The sequence below is a fragment of the Pleuronectes platessa genome, chromosome 6, assembly GCF_947347685.1.
Source record: "Pleuronectes platessa chromosome 6, fPlePla1.1, whole genome shotgun sequence".
In the NCBI taxonomy this organism is placed as follows: domain Eukaryota; kingdom Metazoa; phylum Chordata; class Actinopteri; order Pleuronectiformes; family Pleuronectidae; genus Pleuronectes; species Pleuronectes platessa.
Genome location: NC_070631.1, coordinates 29,128,603 through 29,144,975, shown reverse-complemented (window position 1 = coordinate 29,144,975; position 16,373 = coordinate 29,128,603).

Genomic DNA, 16,373 nt, shown 5'->3' with positions numbered 1-16,373 from the left:
GCCAGTGTGACAATAAATGACAATTTAAAACCATACAAACTGTCATGTTTTACTGTATTTAATAGAGGTGGTTTTCTTAAAAAATATATGATCTGCCACACAAAAGCTGTCAGTCATGGCTGCTTTTTAACAGCGGTCACGCGAAAGGGAATGAGGTAACTGTTTCCTCTTCTGAGCCTATGGAGGTCACGTAGAAAATGATCCAAAGACTCGTACCCGGCAGATGAACGAATCGTTCACCTCCCGACCGTGTCTTCAGATCAGTGTTTCGTTCTTCTGCCAACAGAGTCTTCGGATCAGTGATTCGTTCATCTGCCGGATACGAGTCTTTGGATCCTTTTTCACGTGACCTGCATCAGCCTATGCAACAGTCCCGATGCGCGGCCACGAGAAAATGAACGAATCTCTCTTTGAGAGGACTCGTTACTCCCGAGTCCTTGTAAGGATTCGTTCAAAACGAACGAATCGTTCACGACCGACACATCACTACGATCCACCATCCAGACCAGACGCCACTCCAGTCCTCAGTCACGGTCCACCGCCGCCCACCAGGACCCATCACGAGCCACCACCGCGGTCCTGGTCCACCGCCCGTGCCAAATGCCAACGCGACACAGGGTCCGCCACCAGCACCACGATCAGCCCACATAACTCAGAATCCGCCACACTGGATCCAACACTGCGACCCCCGGTGCGCGATCCACAAACCGCAATCCATGGTGAGGCCACAGAGGCCCTGGATCTGCGGGTGATAAAGCAAAGGGATTCCGGGGAAGGGGGATAGGGATGGAGAAGAGGAAGGAGAAGCTGGAAAGAGAAGCTCCGTGTGTCATGTGTCATAAAATAGAACAAGTAATGCTCTGGCTCACTAATTAGCTCCAACTATAAGCTTTATCAAAAAGGAAGGTTTTCAGCCTACTCTTAAACGAACAGATTGTGTCTGCCTCCCGAAACTGAAAGTGGTAGATTATTCCACAGCAGAGGAGCTTGATGGCTAAAAGCTCTGGCTCCTACTCTACTTTTAAAGACTTATGAGACGACAAGTAGGCTTGAATTCTGTGAGCGGAGTGCTCTAGTGGGTTTATAAGGTACTAACAGCTCTTTAAGGTAAAAAGGCGCTATATTATTAAGGGCCTTGAAGGTGAGGAGAAGAATTTTACATTCTATTCTAGATTTAACTGGAAGCCAGTGTAGCGATGCTAATACTGGAGAAATGTGCTCTCTTCTCTTTGTCATCAGTAGGGTAAAACTAACCTGTCTCACGACGGTCTAATCCCAGCTCACGTTCCCTATTAGTGGGTGAACAATCCAACGCTTGGTGAATTCTGCTTCACAATGATAGGAAGAGCCGACATCAAAGGATCAATCGAAGGATCGCAGGACACGTCCTGCGGCATTTTGGACAAGCTGTAGAGTCTTTAACGACTTACTGCTGGAGCCTGATAATAATGAATTACAATAGTCCAGTCTCGATGTAACAAAGGCATGGACTAGTTTTTCTGCATCTTTTTGTGAAAGGACATGTCTAATTTTTGAAATATTACGCAAGTGGAAAAAAGCATGTCCTAGAAATTTGTTTTAAGTGACTATTAAAGGATAAATCAGGATCGAAGATCACTCCCAAGTTCCTGACTGTTTCATTGGAAGCAAGGGCAATGTCGTCTAGCGCAGCTATATCATTACATAATGTATCTCTAAGGTGTTTGGGGCCAAGTATTATAACCTCTGTTTTGTCTGAGTTTAATAAGAGAAAATTGCGGGTCATCCAGGTTTTTATGTCCTTGAGACATGTTCAAAGTTTAGTTAATTGATTACTTTGTTCAGGTTTTATTGACAAATATAACTGGGTGTCATCCGCATAGCAATGGAAATTTACAGACTGTGTCCTGATAATGTTTCCTAGTGGAAGCATATATAATGAGAATAAAATTGGGCCGAGCACAGAGCCCTGTGGAACACCATGGTTAACTTTGGTGCGCACAGATGACTCATCATTGATTTGCACGAATTGGGAGCGATCAGAAAAATACGATTTAAACCAGTTGAGGGCGATTCCATTAATGTTAATTAACTGTTTGAGTCTTTGTAAAAAATCTAATGCTGCACTGAGATCTAACAGAACGAAGACAGACACAAGTCCCTGATCTGAGGCTATTAAAAGGTCATTAGTGACTTTTGCCAAGGCTGTCTCTGTACTGTGATTGGCTCTAAACCCCGACTGAAAGTCTTCATATATATTATTTTCCTGGAGAAACTCACACAGCTGATTGGCTACAACTTTTTCTAAGTTTTTAGACATGAAGGGGAGATTAGATATTGGCCTGTAATTGGCTAAAACCTCTGGGTCTAGGGTGTTTTTTTTGAGTAGGGGCAGAATTTCTTTAAGTAATTTTGTAGGAATGGGATCTAAGATACAGGTTGTTGGTTTAGAACCTGAGATTATTTTGGTAAACTGATCACGGGTGATCAGAGAGAAGCTGTCTAAGTAATGGGTAGGATTCTCAGCCGTTTCTGAGATCTCTGTTGTTGGGAGGGTATTAGTGCCAATTGAGGGCAGGAGATGGTTGATTTTATTTCTAATAGTTTGAATTTTATCATTAAAAAAGGTCATAAAGATATTGCTATTTAGGGATCGAGGAATACGAATACAAATAGGACGTGTGACTCTCTGTCAGCCTGGCTACAGTGTTGAAGAGAAACCTGGGGTTGTTTCTATTCTCTTCTATTAGTTTTGAATAGTAGGCGGCTCTTGCTTTGTGGAGAGCCTTTTTATATTCTTTAACACTATTCTTCCAGTCTATTCGATTTTCAACATGGTTGCTGGAGCGCCACTTCCTTTCTAGTTTTCTTGATAATTGTTTTAACTCATTTGTCTGGGAATTATACCACAGAGCTAATTTACTATGTTTGACATTTTTCTTTTTTAGAGGCGCTATTGAGTCTAATGTTAATCGTAATGAGTCTGCAGAGCTATCACCGAGGTGGTCCATCTCAATGGAGCTCAGGTTTTTAAAGAATTTGTAGTTTATATCTACTGCTAATACGGGTTTAAATGTAATTGGAATTATTTCCTTAAATTTAGCTACAGCACTATCCGGTAGACATCTAGAAAATGCATTTTTTATTAGTGGCATATATTCAGTTATTGAAAAATCAAAGGTTATTAAATTATGGTCTGATAGAACTGGATTGCGCAGAAGTACTGTTAAATTTTCAATTCCGACACCGTACGATAATACCAAGTCAAGTGTGTGGTTACAACAATGAGTAGGTTTTTGCACACACTGACTGAAACCAATAGAGTCTAGTATTGAAATAAATGCTACGCTAAGGCAATCTTTATTATTGTCAACATGAATATTAAAGTCACCAACAATAATAATTGTATTGGTCTTTAGGACTAAGTTTGATAAAAACTCAGGGAATTCCTTTAAAAATTCAGAATAAGCCGCCGGAGCACGGTAAACTACAGCAAATATGATTGGCTGTTGGTGGTTCCTGGATTGGCGTGGAAGACTAAGAACCATACATTCAAATGATTTGTAGCTGAGTTTAGGTTTAGGATTAATTGATAGACTGGAGTTAAAAATGGCAGCAACTCCACCTCCTCGCCCAATTTCTCTAGGAACCTGTGAATTGATATGACTGGGGGGAGTAGATTCATTTAGACAGACATATTCATCAGGATGCAGCCACGTCTCAGTGAGGGACAATAAATCTATGTTGTAATCTGAGACTATTTCATTAACTAAAAGAGCCTTTTTTGACAGTGATCTAATGTTTAAAAGACCACATTTAAAAGTCTGGGTTTCCTGTGTTGTTTCAGAGGTTGTTTTAATTTGTATTCGATTTTTGTGTGGAGTTCTCGTTCTGTTTTTGTTTAATTTCAATAATTTAATCGCACGGTGAACAGACACAATTTAACACATACTTGAGGTTAGGGGGCGGAATAAAAGTCAGAGTCACGGGCCTCGCGGATGACACCACCCTCATTGTCCCGGGCCTTGTTGATAAGGCCAACTGCGGCCGGGAAGAAGCTGTTCTTGTGGCGGGAGGTTTTGGTCCTGATGGCCCGCAGCCTCCTGCCCGAGGGAAGAAGCTCAAAGAGTTTGTGACCCGGGTGGGAAGGATCAGCCACAATCTTGCCTGCACGCCTCGGGGTCCTAGAGGCAAACAGGTCCTGTAGAGATGGCAGATTGCAGCGGATCACCTTCTCAGCAGAACGGATGATCCGCTGCTGCCTCCTTTTGTCGTTTGCGGTGGCAGCAGCGAACCAGATGGTGATGGAGGAGGTGAGGATGGACTCGATGATGCAGGTTTAGAAGTGAACCATCATTGACTTTGGCAGGTTGAATTTCTTCAGCTGCCGCAGGAAGTACATCCTCTGTTGTCCTCTTTTGGTGATGGAGCTGATGTCCAGCTCCCATTTGAGGTCCTGGGAGATGATGGTGCCCAGGAAGCGGAAGGACTCCGCAGTGACGACTGGGGATTCTCTCAGAGTGATGGGGGTGAGTGGGGCTGGGTTCCTTCTGAAGTCCACAATCATCTCCACTGTTTTCAGAGCGTTGAGCTCCAGGTTGTTCTGATCCCACCAGGTCACCAGATGGTCAATCTCCCACCTGTAGGCGGACTCATCCCCATCAGAGATGAGCCCAATGAGGGTGGTGTCATCTGCGAACTTAAGGAGTTTGACGGACTGGTGACTGGAGGTGCAGCTGTTGGTATACAGGGTGAAGAGAAGAGGTGAAAGAACACAGCCTTGAGGGGAATCATTAATGTCTTTCCACAAATGGTCAGTGGATAGCATTTTAACCCCAGCATGGAGTTAGTAGTCCTGATACTGACTGCAGGAATGGAAAGGAGAGGAAAAGAAAGTAAGCAGTAAGCAGAGCTACGGTGGAAATATTACCTGAGTGGTCACACGGGTGAGTTCATGAGTATTCTTTATTAGCATTAGCATTTTTCATATGTTTCCTTTATTGTTGTTGGCTGGGAGACCTGATTGTTTTTTAAGTTACAGGTAGATTATATAATTTTTCAGCCCATCTAACCCGAATGAGAGTGATTCTGTTAGACTGTGTTACTGGACTTGCACTGGTACCGGCTCTGCTGAACTGTTCGTTGCTCTGGTTGCTTGGAGGACTGTCCAGGACATCTTGTTGGCCTTAATAAAGAACACATAGTAGTAATATGTAACCATACAGACATCACATAGGTCAATCTGGGTATATTAATAACTAACATAATTATATACTCAGTAGCCAATTGGTACATATCAAAGTTTTCCTTTCTCAATATAATGCAGTACAGTAAACCACCACTACCACCCACTATGAAATCAATGATGAACAAGGTATAATTTATAGTCATCACCTTTTTGAAAACATCAACAAAAATGTAGAGAAGATTCTTTAAAGTATAATTCATAGTAGAGCCGCAGTATTGGACTGCACATTTTTCTAATGTGAAAGTTTTTTGTGTACAAATTGAAACACATACTTGTCTTTTTGAGCAGTGACAGAATTTTCCTGACTTCAATTGGTCTCAGGACAGAAAGGAGGTCACTCTCTTGCAGGAAGCTCAGGTCCTTAACTCCTAAATCTTGCAGACGCTCAAACAAAGGCTCAGGGTCTCTCAGTTTAGGAAGACTTGATTTGATGAAAGACAGAGGGGGACTCTCTGTATTCTTGACTAGGAGGACTAGAAGGGATGAAAATACTGTTCTTCAAGCATTACTGTCAGATTTTAATCTCTCAAACTCCAGATTACTCTGAGTCAACAATGCTATGCTTAAGTGAAATTACTCTTGTCCCACAAAGCATGTACACAGGCAAAGGATAATAATCTAGTTTCCGCTCAGGCTGCCAACATTTCATGCTCTGCCTTGCTTGTTTCACTTCATACAATCCAAATTCTGCCATATAGGACACGTCATGAGGTTTGACAATAAAGTACACATGCATGAGCTCAATCTGTCTGAAGTCAAGTACCTCACCTTGGTTTAGACACAGAAAGAGTCCCTTTTTGTACCGAGTGCCTTTCCACTGCACCTCGGTAGCTGACTCAACATTGGGTTCTTTGACTAAGGTTTCTCCTACTGCAGAGCGCACTGCTTCGCTGTACAGTAGGAAAGAAAGGAGTGGAGTTCTTAACCACCAAAGAGGGTGCAAAAAAGGAGCCAGAATGTAGGTATGCCTGCAGTAGCTGATGGTTCTTTGCAAGTGTGTGACATTGAAGTTTTGTGTCCCTCGCACACATCTTTTGAAATATGAATGTTTGCTCTCGAACCTCATCGTCCACAGCCGAATGAGTGGGCCAAACTTTAGTATTAAGGCAGGGTAGTGGGTGAGGTAATGATGCTTTGGTTTTAGTTTTTGTGAAGGGAACATTTCTTTCCTTGCTTCCAGATAATCACCAATTAGAACATTGAGCAATGCAACCTGGGGTACTGATATAGTAGGGGTGCAAATCAATTCCACTAGCTTTTTCAGCTTGACAGTCAGTTGCCATACAGGATCCTCTGTATCTGTGATCTTTTCGCCAATGATAATGGGGAGAAGCCTCAGCAAAGACCAGTTTTCTGTTGCCTTGCCACCTAATTTCACACCCTTTTCTGAAACTTCAGCTGGTTTAGAGCTACCATAAGCTCCCTGGTAACTAAACTGTTTGATCCTTCGATTAAGCTGTGAATATGTGAAGAATTTCTTCACCTTGACAAAATGGGTCAGGTAAATGGCAAGGTAAGATGCCACAACACCCTCAAAGAGATCATGGCCAATACAGGGTGGGAGGCCTGGCTGGCAAACATGAAAAAATATCAGTGAATTAAAGACAGAGTTAAATTTCACACCTCTGACTAAACTCGCATCACCATTTTGCAGTTCTTGAACAGTGTCATTGTACTCTTGTACTGTACGGATTGGAGCATGGTGTTCCAAATTGTCTAGCTCACTTCTGGTTATGTGACAATATTGGCAGAAATGTTGAGATGTACTGAAATTTTCTGTAAATCCACCTATGTTATGTGACCCCAAATTGTCACCGGCAATGCAAAAGACAGTTGCCTTAACAATGTTTCCAGAAATATTCTGTCCATTTGTCTCCAGTTCTGCAAGATCGGTTATCAATTGAGAGAACACTTTCTCGTAGCCAAAATATTTGAAATCAGCTTCTCGGCACAAAAGCAAAAGCTGCTGGACAGTGGATCGATGAAAAGAAATTGGAGTGAAGTAGACTCCAAGCATCTTATGTTTTTTCTTTGCCGAGCCGAGGGGATTTACCACCTCAAAAGCATCTTGATAAAGTATGACTTTTAAAGTGAGCCCTGACTCAGCGAAGAGAGGATTAGATTTAAATACCGATTCATCACACACATCATTTAAAATATTAGGGTGTACTTTCATTCTCAGATGTAGAACCCTGTTCCAGCACATAGGTATGTTTTAGCAGAGTTGTCAATGTATGTTTTATAGGAACATACTGAGCATATTGCTCCTTTCTATTTTCATCAAACCCCCCAAAAATGGGTTGTGGATGCACGTATGGAAAATTCTCCTCAAAATAACATTTTCTGTTGTACTCTGTGGAAAGGGAAGAGCTACAGGAACCATGAATATCTACATCATCTACGGCAGGGGTGTCCAAACTACGGCCCGTGGGCCATCTGCGGCCCGCCATCCATTTTAAATTGGCCCGCCTAAAAAAAATTATATATATATATATATATATATTTTTTTAAACTCGTGTTGTCCCTGCTTCCCCATGCTGTTGGCTGTGAGCGTTTGGGTAGCGATTTGACTAACGCTTGTTACGATACCCTGCTTCAAACACACAGACGCACCCGCACATCTGCACACGCACAGCCCACCACACATCAGCACGCGCATGAAGGGCAATAGAAAAGCGAACAGCCCTTGCAGATGTATTTGTCACACCCGCTCCAAGTTGCGCGCCGGTGTGACGTAGGACCCCTGGGATGCCCGCGTTGGTGAGTCTCATCGGCCTGGGTCTCTGAGACCCGAAGGCTCGCGCTGAGGGGCTTGCACGGCTGCTCGCGTTGAGGACCGTCTCTCCCATCGGCGTCCCCGTGACCCTGAGACTCGCGGAGCTGGGCCTGTCCGGTTACCCCCGTCGTGTACTCGAGCCTGTTCTTGCTCGGTGATGAGAAGGAGAAGAAGGAGAAGGAGAAGGAGAAGAAAAAGAAGACTCGTGCGCAGTAATAATAATAAAAAAAAAATTAAAAAAAATAATTTCTCTTATAGCTGCAAGACACACTCAAAGACGTAGGGCGGGTGTGACATGAGGCCGGTCGCTTGTCGGTCGGGGTCCCTGTGACCCTTAGACTCGCGACGCTGGACCGACCTGGCTGTCAGCGTCGTGTCCTCGAGCCTGTTCTTGCTCCTTGATGAGAAGAAGAAGAAGTAGAAGAAGGAGAAGAAAAAGAAGACTCGTGCGCAGTAATAATAATAAAAAAGAAATACATTTTTATTATTTCTCTTATAGCTGAACGACACACTTGCGACTTGCACAGACCCGGCTCCTTCCGTTGCGTAATGGAACCTGTTGTTGCTCGGTGATGCAAACGAGAAGAAGAAGAAGAAGAAGAAGAAGAAGACTCTTGCTCAGTGATAATAAAGGAAGAAGGAAATTCATTTTTATTCTTTTTTTATAGCTGCACAGGACACACGCTGGCAGCCGGGGATGCTCGCTGCGCGTGCCCTCGGGTCACTAGGACCCCGGCTGCCAGCGTTGCGTACCCGAGCCTGTTGTTGCTCGGTGATGCGAACGAGAAGAAGAAGAAGAAGAAGAAGAAGAAAAAGACTCTTGCTCAGTGATAATAATAATAAAGGAATAAGGAAATTCATTTTGATTCTTTTTTTATAGCTGCACAGGACACACGCGAAGACGTAGGGCCTGTAGCACGTCGGCCGGGGTACCAGTGACCCGAGGGCATGCGCAACGAGCATCCCCGGCTGCCAGCGTTGCGTACCCGAGCCTGTTGTTGCTCGGTGATAATAAAAATAATAATTATAAGAAGAAGAAGAAAATAATTTGTATTGCTGCACGCCACGCACAAAGACGGGAGACTGTCACACACACACACACAAACACATGCTGGGTCAACCAGACCCTGGGACAACACAAGGGTTAAACATCATTATATATTTAAATACCTTGCAAAAACGGACAAAGAAAGAAAAGCACTTCTTGTAAGTCGCTTTGGATAAAAGTGTTGAGTGTTTTAATAAAAAGCAATAAAACAATTGAAGGGAATTTCAGCAGGGTCAACAGCTTAGTTTGCCATGGACATGTGAATATGGTGCTGAATTTGCCAGTATTTTGGCTCGACAGATATTTTTATTCAAGATTTTTATTATCAAATGCACAACAATAACATTAAGCAGTCGCTGGCAGTGAAATGCTTGAGTCACAGGCTCTCTTCTAGTAATGCTCAAGTAATTACAGTCTAAAAAATAAAATAGTAATAGTATGAAATAGAATATCAAAATTTTAAATAGAAAATAAAGTATATATATATATAAACAGCTGAAGAGAAAATAAAAACAACAATAGTGCAATGGTGCAAATATGTCACAGTACTGGTTTGGTGAAGTAATGGCAGTTCAGAGGAGTTTAAAAGTCTAATGGCCTGGGGGAAGAAACTGTCTCTGAGCCTGGTGGTGCGGGCCCGGATGCTGCGGTACCGTCGGCCAGACGGCAGCAGGCAAAATTTTTGGGCCTGGGGTGAAAGGGGTCTTGTCACGGCTATCTAGCTCACAATAGTCATGACATAGGGAAGACAGACACCGTCGGGTAACGTTTAACAATTCTCACATTTATTTGACAAAATATATACAAAAGACAGGGGCAGACAGCCTTCCCGCGTCAGGTGGTCAGAGCAGGACAAGAGGGCCTTGAGGTCCCGGGACACCGTTTTTATAGTGATGGCCATCACCTGGTGGCCATCACCTGGAGCCCCGCCCCTCATTAACCACCACCTGCAATCTCCAGCTCCTCCTACATGTTGAATGGAGAAACAGGAGTCATGCACACATACAATCCACAGAGCCTACTGTCAAAGCCGGGGCGTCACATCACTCCCCCCCAAAAGACAGGAGCCCATACCATGGGTTTCTGGTAAAACAACCCAAAAACCCCAATCAACAATATTTCTACTAATAATTAACCATTATTAGAAATCCCAAAACACCAACACATGTGTACACAATCATAGGCCTAAGTGAACACCCACACATGCTGCACCTTCACACCAAACGACCATTCACCCAGTCCACACAGTCTCACTAATGGCCTTGATACCGTCCCATCCTCCCATATATCCGGCGCCAGACACACGGGACAGCTGAAACAGAACAAGACACGAGACAGACAGAAAACAAACAGACAAACACATTCATTCATTCATTCATTCATTCATTCATTCCTCCGGGGCTCGAGAAAGGGCGTCAGCCATCACATTTTCCCGGCCACGGATGTGCCAAATGTTCAGTCTGTACGGCTGCAAAAAAAGTGCCCAGCGCATTAAGCGCTGATTCGAATTTTTGAGAGACTGAATGAATGTGAGGGGATTGTGGTCTGTGAACACCACAACAGGATATAAACCTCCCCCAACATAAACATCGAAATGTTGGAGAGCCCATATTAAGGCTAAACCCTCCTTTTCAATCGTTGAATAGTTCAATTGATGTTTATTGAACTTGCGTGAAAAAAAACACACTGGCCTGTCCATCCCAGTGTCGTCCTTTTGCAACAAGACTGCGCCCGCACCTACAGTGCCTTGCATAAGTATTCACCCCCTTTGGACTTTTCTACGTTTTGTCATGGTATAACCACAGATTAAAATTTATTTCCTCGTGAGTTTATGTAATGGACCAACACAAAATAGTGCATCATTTGGAAGTGGGGGGAAATATTACATGGATTTCACAATTATTTACAAATAAAAATTTGAAAAGTGTTGAGTGCATATGTATTCACCCCCTTTACTGTGAAACCCCTAACAAAGATCTGGTGCGACCAATTGCATTCACAAGTCACATTTGCAAGTCACATAATTAGTAAATAGGGTCCACCTGTCTGCAATTTAATCTCAGTATAAATACACCTGTTCTGTGACGGACTCAAAGTTTGTTGGAGATCATTACTGAACAAACAGCATCATGAAGACCAAGGAGCTCACCAAACAGGTCAGGGATAAAGTTGTGGAGAAATATGAAGCAGGGTTAGGTTATAAAAAAATATCCAGAGCTTTGAACATCTCTCTGAGCACCATAAAATCCATCATAAGAAAATGGAAAGAATATGGCACAACCGCAAACCTACCAAGAGGAGGCCGTCCACCCAAACTGAAGAGTCGGACAAGGAGAAAATTAATCAGAGAAGCAACCAGGAGGCCCATGGTTACTCTGGAGGAGTTGCAGAGATCCACAGCTGAGGTGGGAGAATCTGTCCACAGGACAACTATTAGTCGTCTACTCCACAAATCTGGCCTTTATGGAAGAGTGGCAAGAAGAAAGCCATTGTTGAAAGGGATCCATAAAAAATCCTGTTTGGAGTTTGCCAGAAGCCATGTGGGAGACACAGCAAACATGTGGAAGAAGGTGCTCTGGTCAGATGAGACCAAAATTGAACTATTTGGCCTCAATGCAAAACGCTATGTGTGGCGAAAACCCAACACTGCCCATCACCCTGAGCACACCATCCCAACAGTGAAACATGGTGGTGGTAGCATCATGCTGCGGGGATGCTTCTCTTCAGCAGGTACAGGGAAACTGGTCAGAATAGAGGGAAAGATGGATGGAGCCAAATACAGGGAAATCCTTGAAGAAAATCTGATGCAGTCTGCAAAAGACTTGAGACTGGGGCGGAGGTTCATCTTCCAGCAGGACAATGACCCTAAACATACAGCCAGAGCTACAAAGGAATGGTTTGGATTAAAGAATGTTAATGTCTTAAAATGGCCCAGTCAAAGCCCAGACCTCAATCCAATAGAGAATCTATGGCAAGACTTGAAGATTGCGGTTCACAGACGGTCTCCATCCAATCTGACTGAGCTTCATCTTTTTTGCCAAGAAGAATGGACAAACCTTTCCATCTCTAGATGTGCAAAGCTGGTAGAGACATACCCCAAAAGACTTGCAGCTGTAATTGCAGCGAAAGGGGGTTCTACCAAGTTTTGACACAGGGGGGTGAATACTTATGCACCCAACAGATGTCAACTTTTTTGTTCTCATTATTGTTTGTGTCACAATACAATTTATTTTGCACCTCCAAAGTACTATGCATGTTTTGTTGATCAAACGGGAAAAAGTTTATTTAAGTCTATTTGAATTCCAGTTAGTAACAGTACATAATGGGAAAAAGTCCAAGGGGGGTGAATACTTATGCAAGGCACTGTACTTGGCTGGCATCAACCTGTAACAAAAAAGGTTGTTCCAGTCTTGGCGCAGCCATCACCGGAGCAGAGGTCAACAACAGCTTTGCATTATCAAATGCTATCTGACACTCAGAGGACCACTCATACTTAACAGTGCCCTTTAACAAATCGGTCAATTTTCAACAAACCACTGTTGAAAAGTTTGAACAAAAATTCCTATAATAACCAGCCATTCCAAGGAATCGCATCAGCTCTTTCTTCGTCCCAGGAGGGGGGAACCTGTCGATGGCCAACACTTTTGCCCTCACAGGCCGCACTACCCCCTGCCCTACCACCTTGCCCAAGTAAACCACAGTGGCCTTCGCAAATTCACATTTCGCAAGGTTTACTGTCAGATTAGCCGCCCGCAGCCGCTCGAAAAAAGCACGAATGCGGACCAGATGTGTATCCCAGGTGTCTGCATAACAGACAGCATCATCTAAATACACTGCACAACCCTCCAACCCTCCCACAACTCTATCCATGAGTCTCTGGAAGGTTGAAGGGGCGTTGCGCAGTCCAAAACTCATCCTGGTATAAGAGTAAAGTCCAGACGATGTTACAAACGCTGAAATTTCTTGGGCCCTGGGAGTCAATGGCACTTGGTAGTAACCCTTAAGCAAGTCAAATTTGCTGACAAACCGGGCACTACCCACCTGGTCAACGCAATCTTCGATTCGTGGTAACGGAAACGAGTCAATTTTTGTCACCGTGTTAACCTTCCTATAGTCTGTGCAAAATCTGAAGGAAGCATCAGATTTCTTTACCAGCAGACAAGGAGAAGCCCAGCTGGAATAAGATGGTACGGCTAATCCATTATCAAGGAGGTACTGCACGGATGAATCAAGACTTTTCCGCTTGTCGAGTGAGACGCGATAAAACCTTTGACGAACCGGTTTTGCGTCTCCCACATCTATGTCATGTTCGATCACGCTGGTACAGGTCGGTGTGTCAGAAAATAGGGATGAAAACTCAAAAATTAAACTTTTTAGTTGCTCCCGATGTTCACTCTTCAAATGACTAAGAAGACTATCCAAATTAGCCAGCATTTCGCTATTAACTAGCCGAGCCTGCAACACTGCATCATCGGGCCCACACACGCCATCCTCAGCTGCCACCTGAGTGATGTTGGGTGCATCTGACCCCACAGCAAGCCCTACTGGTTTCAGCCTTGCCTCCTTCTCCTGCATCTGTGAAGATGAAGGGAAATAAGGCTTGAGCAGGTTGATATGACAAAGCTGTGTTTTGCGTCTTCTTTCAGGAGTTGACACCACATAATTAACTTCTGAGACCTGGCGGATGACAGTATACGGCCCCAAGTACTTGGCCTCGAACGGTGAACCCGCTATAGGCAGCAATGCCAGAACTTGATCTCCTGGGCTAAAAGCCCTCACCAGTGCCTTTCGGTCATACAGATTCTTCATTTTCTTTTGAGCATTACTTAGATTTTCACTCGCCATTTTCCATGCCAGGAACAGCTTGCGACGAAAACCCTGAACATACTCTGCCAAGTTCTCTGGTGGCTCTGTACGGTCCAAATCACTGCCTAAAATAGACAGAGGAGTACGCACCTTGTGGCCAAAGACGAGGTCATTAGGGCTATACCCTGTACTCTCCTGCACGACAGCACGTGCCGCCAGCAGGAGCCATGGTAAACCCTCTTCCCATTCCCGCTTTAGCTCTATACAATAAGCACGCAACAAGGACTTCAAGGTGGCATGAAAACGCTCCAGCGCCCCCTGGCTTTGCGCATGATATGCGCTGCTGAGATTATGCCTAATGCTTAGCTGTTTCAATGCCTCAGCAAAGGACTTAGATGTAAAGTTTGAACCACGGTCGCATTGAATAACTTTTGGGATGCCAAATATGGAAATAAAGTGAGACAACGATTTCACTACAGCTTTAGTGCTAATCGATCTCACTGCATATGCTGCAGGATATCTAGTAGCCTGACACATCACCGTGACCATATATTCCATACCAGACTTTGACCTTGGCAGGGGTCCAACACAGTCAATAATTAAGTACTCAAAAGGAATATCAACCGAGTGGATAGGCTTCAGTGGCGCAGGTTTTATGGTCTCATTGGGCTTCCCAGCAACCTGGCAAACGTGACATGATTTTACAAATCCCGCAACATCACGTTTAATGCGAGGCCAGTAAAAATGCTGCAACACATGGTTATAAGTCTTTCTTATACCAAAATGACCAGATGTTTCGCCATGAGCAGCTTTCAACGCTAACTCACGATACACGGCGGGCATTACCACCTGCAGCACCTGACCTGCCACATCAGCACCTGCATGAGGCAACCACCTGCGAAGCAGTAAACCATTTTGGACAAAATAACCATGATCTACACTCTGATTATCATTAGCCATAGCAACATACTTATCCAAAGTGGTATCAGTTTTCTGAGCATCAATAACCTGATCAACAGATAATGGTACTGGTAAGTCGGGAATGAACAATTTAGACAACGACCCCGAAACGACTGGCGCTTTCTCTACCTGCCCACGAGCCATAGCACGAGTCACCGCGCAGGCAGTGAACACCTCGGGAAAATCCTCAAAACATTTGTCAGACTCAGGTGACAGTAACACGCCTGTACTGACCACAGGTGGTGGCGGAGACTGACAGGGAAAAACACAATCATGTGCCAGATTATTGCCCATAATCAGATCAATGCCATCCACCGGCAGCGATGGACGAACAGCAATAATCACTTCGCTGTTTACAAAGCCAGAATTCAGTTGAATCCTATGCAGCGGTACGGGAAACGAATGTAACCCAATTCCTCGAATCAAGACCACACTATCAGTGTCTGAGGTCGAGGAAAAAGGGAGAACAGACTGACGAATAAAACTCTCAGAGGCGCCAGTGTCGCGCAATATCCTGACTGGCACTCTACGAAAGTCACCAACCAAGGACACATAGCCATCACTAACGAATGGAGTGTAATCAGCGTCAGGAATAGTCTTAGGCACAACATTCAAATTTTCGTTTTCCCCTGAAATAGAACGCTTGGAAGGGAAAGCATTGATTCCATCTACGTTTTGTGCGTTCCACACACCAGCAAAACGAACAGCAGACACGCACCCTACGTCTTTGGTGCTGACCATGCCTTCTCTAGGCCTATTATGTGACCACTCCGGACATTGGTGTCTCCAGTGACCTGGCTTATGGCATTTATGACACATATTGTCAAGCTTGCCATCATTCCCTTTACCCACCGCCGCAGTGTTATATCTCACAGTAGGACCAGCATTAAATCGTGGGACAGTATTAACAAGATCAGATCGCTGCTCCCGCTGATAATAATCTTTGCGCTGCGCAAATTCACGGAAATGATTCTTGTGTGTTAAGAAATATCCATCAGCGAGGGAACTAGCCTCAGAGACCGTTTTTACCTTGTGTTCGCTTACATAAATAGCCACCCTTTCATGCAAGATATTCTTGAACTGCTCTACAATCATTAAATTGCACAATGCATCAAAATCCTCAACATCCTCAGCTGCAAGCCAACGATGAAACAAATTGGACAGGTCCCTGCCTACCTCAGCATAAGTTTGTTTATTTGACTTTTGATGATTACGAAAACGTTGTCGATAAGCCTCTGGTACTAGTTGATATGCCTTCAACACGGCATCTTTAACAGTCTTGTAATCTTTACGCTCCACAGCAGACAGAGCGACAAAAGCTTCTTGGGCATGCCCATGCAAAGCAGTCTGTAGCAATAAAACCTTGTCCTCACTAGTCCACTTGAGATCACAAGCGACACTTTCAAATAAGGAAAAGAAAACATCTGGGTCCCGTTCGTTGAACTTCGGGAGAAACTTAACCATATTTGATAAGCCTGATGGCTGATTGGAATTGCCGTATTTCCCCTCTGCCATCAGGTTTAGACGAGTGTGCTCTAACTGTATTTTTTCCTGTT